At 39.5% G+C, this 8,010-nt stretch overlaps 1 long non-coding RNA gene across 1 annotated transcript; it reads right to left on the bottom strand.

Moving 5' to 3' along the window:
* Positions 1-1,429: 1,429 nt before the first annotated feature.
* On the bottom strand, positions 1,430-6,657 carry LOC139073126 (uncharacterized). The gene is made up of 3 exons (XR_011521905.1): positions 3,913-6,657; positions 3,543-3,797; positions 1,430-3,447 (listed from the first exon to the last, which is right to left on the bottom strand). It is a non-coding gene; the product is annotated as an uncharacterized lncRNA (long non-coding RNA).
* Between the last annotated feature and the right edge of the window lie 1,353 nt (positions 6,658-8,010).

Here is an 8,010-nt window from a genome sequence, read left to right as displayed (position 1 = left end):
GTATCTGTTAAATTAGATGGTAGCCTTCAGATTTATTCCTGCCCATACCCTGGCATTAGGTCTTGTAGCTTAGCAACTGTAACAACCCATTTAATAAATATTTACAGCTTAATTCATAATAAATTAACAACTTCCAAGCTTTTTACAATTTCTTTTCTTAGGGTTATAGAAAACAAGTACTATGCAAATGAAATCAAGCCCAACAATACAACCACTTTAAAGACCAAGTTCACTGAGAAACCTTTTTGTACTTGTTACTCTGGGAATATGTTCAATCCCTCTGAGGTTAATTTACAGGCTAAATGTGAAAATAGTCTTCTACCACTATTCCCTGCATTTGCCACTGATACAGTATAGAAAGGGTACTCCCATCTTGGCTTGCAACAGGGAAGGGAAGGCTGTTGTTGATTTAGCATCCAGGAGACAGCAGAGCGTGTCTCGGCTGGTAGAAGAAGCATTTGCAACTCTACAACACAGCAGAACTCCTCCAGGATTGAGTTATTTGTGGAGATAAAACACCAACATTGCAAAGCAAACTGAGTCAGTGGGAGAGATGTGTTGCTGTTAGCCAATCAGAGGTAAGATGTCCAAAAATCAGGAAATTAGACTCCAAATCTTGAATCTTAAATTTTATATATTCTGGTCAGAAAAATGTTCTATTTGGTTACATGGAGGGGTGGAATAACCTCTTATTCTGCAGCCGGCCACAGTAGGGCAATGATTTTCAGTTTCATTATTCCTGTTAAGTTCTTGTGTCTAGATGTCATGAACAATGATGGTTTTGTCTCAAATAAACTCTGGTCTGTTGGTATATATCTGTATGGTTTGTTTGAGCTCAAATGCATCCGGAGGCCACTTGAAAGTGTGAGTCATCGTTCTTTCAGCAAACTCTCCTGTGAAAAGAAAAAAGCTTACTTTATTATAATATTGAAAAGCTAGCCTACTTGATTTTTTTGCCCTTGATCCTGAATGAAATATTCTATCAGCATAAATGTTGATGTAAATTTTCATCTTAATATTTAGTGAATTTTAAATTGACTCTGTTATCTTATACTGACTATTTATGATTAGCAAAACCTAAAATGTAACTTTTTGTTTAGCTTTAAATTAGTAAAACGGTGCTGTGGTGGTATAGAACATTCCGTTTTTATGGTTGGTGCGGAGACTAAGTTGCAACTTAAGCTGAAATAGCAACATGATAATTATAACAAAATCTGTAAAATTTGAACCCTGTACACAGGTATCTCACAAAACTGAACTAATTTTCTAAGATTTAGCCTGTCATACACTCAAAGTGAAAATAAACAGCATCAAAAACAATAATTTCAAAAACTCTGGTCAAAGTGAATATTTGTGAATTGTCAAATGTCAGCATTTACTTTTGGATGTAAATAAAATGTTTATTTGTTTTTTTTTTTTAGGTTTTGCAACATCACTGCCTGCAACAAAATTGCTGATGTCTGTTTCTTTTACAAGCTCAATTACTGCTCTCCATAGAAGACCAAAAGCAACGGACGATGGTTATTGCCCACCACCTAGTTGTTCCAAGTCCAAGGAATGTTTTTTGGGAAAAATGTCAAAATTTTGGGAACTACTGCCACCTACAGTGCAATGATTAATTTGTTTAATTTTTTTTTGTTGTTGTTTTTGTTTTGTTTTTGTGCTGAAAACTACATGGTCTGGACCAAAGTTGTTTTCCTAGATGGGCGGGGCAGGATATTCAGTTTTACAAACTGGCCTACATGTGTACTTGAACTTAGTATACCTGTTTTCTATGGTCATAACTATTTTCATATAGACCTTGCTTTATGAAATCACAGGAGTTTTAAATCCAGCTGCTTCAAATGTCCGCATTAACACGAGTTTAATGAGGGCTCATACTGCCTAACACTATAACTGCTCTAATTATTCTCAAAGTGCTTGGTGAGTGAATATGATCTGATCTCCAGCAGAAACACTCACAGGTTTCTAGAAGTGAATAAAACCTTAAAGGAGCTCGGCCTCTTCAGGGATAGAGACTTAACGAGCTCAACAGCCTTTGAGTTGCCTGGAGACAGTGGCAGGGTTATAAAAGCATTAAGGAAGGAAATCAAGTCCTCCTGAACACAAAGACGAAAAAACGAAGGGCTGCAGAGATTGTGAGTAAGCTGTGGGTGGGCGGTGGCTAAAAGGGTACAGAACTGGTGAGGACAAATGGTAAACACAAAAGAAGATTTGAGATCAAAAACATAACCGACAATCGTTAAGGTGGTGACATTTAGCTAAAGCTGACTTGATGCCATATACAGGCTTGAAGATGAACACCCTATAAGATACTGTTGTGGAAGCTGAAGGCTTACCAATGACATTTAATAGCACAGAGCCACCGTGCAGACCATTTCCTTTCTTAATTACAGGGTGAATCACAGCAGCGTTTAATAATAAGCAGCGTCAAGCATTGTCGAGAGACTCTCTCACCAGCCTTATTAACCTTTTCCCTTCTTTGTGTTTTTCACTTTTACTTTCCTTAACAAAGTTACTGTCATGCTGTTTTGTGTAACTGATCAGACTTGGGTAAGTCTGTCCACACAAATGTTTCTGTAATATACACAAACAGGTCTGGATTGGTCCAACACCTTGGGGTGGTCTTCCTGAAGTACCCATCCTCTGATTGGACCTTTGTTTGTCTGGGGCTTGGATCTCCTTTATGTCTTCCATGGGTCTTGGGGGTCATTCTTTGCCCCTCACACTCCATATTGGACACTCCTATGAGGAGCCTTTACATACACCATTGCGTGCACAAACACACACACACACACACACACACACGTGCTCAAAAGGTTTTCTCACAAGTATGGACTCAGGTGTTTTGCCAAAATGCCTTGGGCTGTGGTTGGCACTAAATGCATGATGAATTAATTATTACCATGTGCTTTTCAGCAAACATTGTCACTGTTACATACCTACCCTTTAGTTGTTCAGTGCTGTGATATCTTGGTTCTGTTGTATTTTTGTGTGTGCTCATTTTATCTCTCTCTTTCTGCAGGTCTAGAAACAGATCCTTGTAACTTCTTCCCCCACCTCTTTTTCTTTCTTATCCCTCCATTCTCTGTCATTTCTGTCTCTGTGTCCATTGGGCTTAAAAATAACCAAAAGCAATTCTAATAAAGATTTTATAACAGGCAACGCATTATGGCTGAATCTGTAGCGCTCCACCTGTGAGAGTAAAACTGTAATACTTACTGCTGACACTTGGGACACCCTTTCTTATAGTTTTGCAGCCGGACAAAACATATGGGATAATAAAAAGAGAAAAATAGGAATGCCGCTGTCATGTTGGGTATATATTTAACCCAGGACATGAAAGAATCACAAGAGGACACGGGGGTGAGTAAATAACTAATATTTATTAAGGAACGTGATGAAACTAAAAGCGCTGCTCCAAACGAGAACAGGGAAAGCCGCGATCTAGGATGAGAAAACAAAACGGGATTAAACTCACAGTAAACAAACCCTGGAACCAGAGAATCAAATAGGAATGGCTTTAGGAGATTTTATCTTACTGGGCAGGTTAAAATCCTTAGAGAGACTGGGGCTGGATGGTGAAGTCAATCGGCGACAGAGACAAGGCTGAGGATCCAAACAGAGATACGTGAACGGGCATGTGGCAGACAGGAAGGCAGGTAATGCTGTAGATCCGGAGGGGAAGATTGGTAGGCAGGCAGGAAGGATGACAGGCGAGCGGCAGAGAGCGAGGAGACCAGGGGACGGTGAGCGACGTGTAGTGGAATTACAACTCCAGACAGCAGTGAGTAATCCTGAGTGGAAGATGAGCAGAAGTTCAAAACACAAGACCAGGGCTGACGGGAACGGACTGACAAAACCACATGCTGAGTATTTGAGGCTTTAAACTCAAGACAGAACTAGTGTTACCCAAAGGCGAGTATCGACCAGCACTGGAGTTGTTTCACACCGCTCCTTAAGTACCCCTGGTCCTCTGATCAGGAGATCAGGAGCAGCTGGCTCTGACACGCCCACCTGAAACACAAACTGGGAACAACTGTTGTGCATTAGCAGAGCAGATTAGTGAGCGGGGCAGATTGTGACAGCCGCTCATTTGAAACAGCTTTGGCATTAGCATTCTGCAATTTAGACTTGGGCTTTTCTTTGAAACACAATTAGACAAAGGTACTTCATTTCGAAAAAAGATGTATTTGCTTCTTCTTCAACAGTGTAGACTGCCCTGTTGATTGGCTTCCATGGCAATGAGTCTGTCATGTTGTTCATTGCTCTGATTGGTCCTAGCGCTGTCCAATTGTGTACGCTGACAGTTTAAAAGACTACCGTAGATTTTTCTCCATGACCAAGTTCTGTTTATAAGTCTATGGATGGAGGGCAGACTATGTATTTACACTATAGAATGGCTTGCCAGACTACACAACAATAGCTTATCCTTCACATTCATTGTTTTAGAAAATGACAAATAATTGATTATAGCTATTTCAGCATGTGGAATGTTGTCTAGTTACATTATTAGTTACTGAACTTCTTCTAGTTGGCACTAACTCCACCCTCTCAACATCTGACAGCTTTTCTTTAACTATTGACAGTGCCACAGTCTCCCCCTCACCTCATGTCAAGAGTCTGGGTGTCATTCTCGACAGCTCCCTTTCTTTTCAGGCTCACATTAATAACTTAATTCGGTCAGCATACTTCCATCTACGTTCCATAAACCGTCTTCGTCCCTCACTGACCCCTCACACTGCCGCCATTCTCGTCCACAGCCTCGTCACCTCCCGTCTCGACTATTGCAATTCACTTCTTTATGGTCTCCCCAACAAACTCCTTCATAAACTGCAACTGGTCCAGAATTCAGCAGCCCGTATTATCACCAGAACCCCTTCCTTTCACCACATCACGCCGGTTCTCCAGCAGCTCCACTGGCTCCCAGTTAAATTCAGGCCCATCTTCAAAATTCTCCTCCATACCTTCAAAGCAATCCACAACCTCTCTCCTCCATATATCTCAGACCTTATAAATATTCACACCCCGTCCCGTTCACTCAGATCTTCTTCTTCCATCCATCTTGCGGTTCCTTCTGCCCGTCTCGCTACCATGGGGAGCAGAGCTTTCAGCCGCTCTGCTCCTCGACTCTGGAACTCACTTCCCCCAGACATCAGGAACATCGACAGTTTTACCCTTTTCCAATCAAAACTCAAAACACATATGTTTAAATCTGCCTACAACCTCTGATTTTATTGAAATGTTTCTCTCTGTTTTTTCTTCTTTGGGTTTTATTATTGTTTTATTGTATTTTATTACGTGTTTTGTGTAAAGTGACCTTGGGTGTCCTGAAAGGCGCTTTGAAATAAAATGTATTATTATTATTATTATTATTATTATTATTATTATTATTATTATAAGGCGTAAGAATAAAATGGAACTATGAAATACCTTCTTTGTTTTTAAGTGCATTTTTTCATTGTGATTTTATGTTTTTAGTCACACAAAAGCAATAAAAGTATTATAAATGTGACCTGAGCTTGTACAGTGCCATTCTGAGTCAGAGGACTTCAAAGTCCTTTACAAGGACTCACTCATTTATGCACACACACATTCACAGGCTGATGGGGATGAGCTAAAATGTATAGTCACAGATACTCTGGGACACATTTTGAATCATACTGGTTTGGTGTCTGTTTATATTTTTGTTTATTGGATACTGTAGATTTAATTTTAGAACTTTTCTTGACCTGTCTTTTTTCAAAATAACATTTTCTTGGATGCTACAAGGGTTTTATTTAAAAAAAACATTTTCTTGGAAACAAACCAAGTATGTTTAAAGTGACAATGTGTATTTTTACCTTTAATCTCTGGAAATATCCATCAAAATGTTGAAAATGAACAAAATGATGTCCACTTGGTATGCCAAGTATGCCTTTCTCAATATGCATACTTGTCTGTACTTGTTTTGGCCTTAATCATCTGATCAGGATAGACTCCCTTCTACACGTGACCTGTGGTGACGCTTCATCGTTCCTGCCTTCATCTGGGATGTCTACCTTCGCGAGTACATCACGTTATTGTGGTTGTGACGTCAGGTGGCCTCTGCTTGACCACCATGTCGTCACAAAAAGGGGGGATTGTAACGTGAGGAAATATGGGTTTTCTATCACAAAGGTGGTGCTGGACGCAGCTAGGTCAAAGCTGGGTCATTGAGAACTTTCACCCACAGATTAAGTCCTGAACGCCAGCGAGTCTGGGAGGAAACCATAACATCAGCCACCTGCGGTCTACCAGAAGATGTGTTTACATGAGTTGTACCCAGACCAAGTCAAAACATAAAGTTTAAACTTCTTTTTCTTGATTTTAATGTTAGAATAACCATTATCATTTTGCTCATTATAAATGTGTTTAATAAAATGAATGGTTCTTATGCTTTGGGGTAATTATAATGGCTTAATGAATCCATAATTAGATAGTGTTGAGAATGTTTGGTACTGACCTTCACACTCAAGCACACAAACATTCACACACACCCACACACACCTTCCCACAGTAAACTCCAGACACATTTGATGACGCACATGTTTTGCTTTGAGAAGAGAAAGGTTTTTGGTAAGTTTTCAGTCTTTTAGCTCAGTTCGTGTTGGGCAACGAGAGAGGAAGGACTTGTGAACAACCGCTAACGGGGAACGGAGCCCATGGGCTCAATACCCCCCCCCCCCCCCCCCCTTCTCTCACGCTGTTTCTGCCACGCCAGGCAGAATAGCTGAATCGCAACTTCTAACGCAGACTCATTACCGAGTCTTTTGATTTCTGAGTGAATTAACTTAAGAAAGCGCGTCGACAAAACACTTTACCATCAACGTGTACCGAGGACAACTCTGGACCGGTTCGCAGCGCATCTTTGTCTTCTTTGCCAGCCAAGGTGCCCTGGATGAAACATCCTAAGGTGACGTCCCGGGTCCAACAGAGGGTCCGATTTTCGGTGAGGCAAAACACGACAGATAGCGTTTTGATGCATCTTTTCCACTAAACCTAAGTTTATTCAAACCATCACTTTTCACTCAGACACCTGTTTCTTCCTGAAGCAAAATCAGATGCACACACGCATCCATCTCATCTCATATCACCAGCACAAATCACAACATTCTCAATCTTCATAAATTCATCAGAAGGTCTATTTGAGCCAGAACAGCATATCAACTGTTAAAAAGATTGTCCCACAAAGTTACCAATGTTGATTGTATTTCCTGTTTGTCAATTTCAAAATCATTAGTTTAATTTGATGAATTAAAACTTTTAATTGTGAAACTGGTTTCCTCATTGAACTGAAACACAGACACTCAGATATTATCGTCAGTTTATCGATGAAAACAACCTTTGAGTCTTCTGAACAATATAAAATTTGGTTATTGATTTATTAAAATTAATATTCCGAATTAATACGTAGCATGGTTTCTCTTTCATAAAAGAGCATAAATCCATAACGCTACAGTACTCATGTCCTTGTGAAACGTCATCAACGATGGCCCAAGGGCTGTTCCAATCCAAAAAGTAGGTTATGCATCATGGAATGTTCACTCAAAGTTCCCGGATGTGTTCTTGCACCACCCATTGCATCTAGGATGCTGCGGACTTGGGACCGCAAGTTTCCCATAATGCATTGCGTCACAACCATTATACTCCGAATGTCAGAGGAAAAATCTAATAAATGTAGAGTTTTATACCAGAAGTATTAATAAAGAAATAATAAGTTTTCTGTTATTGTAAATAATTTTGTGTAACCTGTAAAAAATTGCTGTGCGTATTTGGGTCTTACTTTTCACAATCCCAAAAATGTTAATTAGCTAACCCGCTATCAAACTAAAAGAGTAGCTTTGTTTTGAAAAATATTATTTTTATTAATTTAACAGCAGAAAAAGCTGGTATTTTATCAGTTTTCATCCAAAGTAGACCTAATATAAAGCAAATAATATGTTTTCATCATTATTTAGTTATTTAAGAAACATACTAGACTTTTATTTT

Source organism: Nothobranchius furzeri, chromosome 11 (assembly GCF_043380555.1).
Source record: "Nothobranchius furzeri strain GRZ-AD chromosome 11, NfurGRZ-RIMD1, whole genome shotgun sequence".
NCBI classification, from domain to species: Eukaryota; Metazoa; Chordata; class Actinopteri; order Cyprinodontiformes; family Nothobranchiidae; genus Nothobranchius; species Nothobranchius furzeri.
Note: the sequence above shows the minus strand (reverse complement) of the source record. Positions and strands in the feature narration are given on the sequence as shown.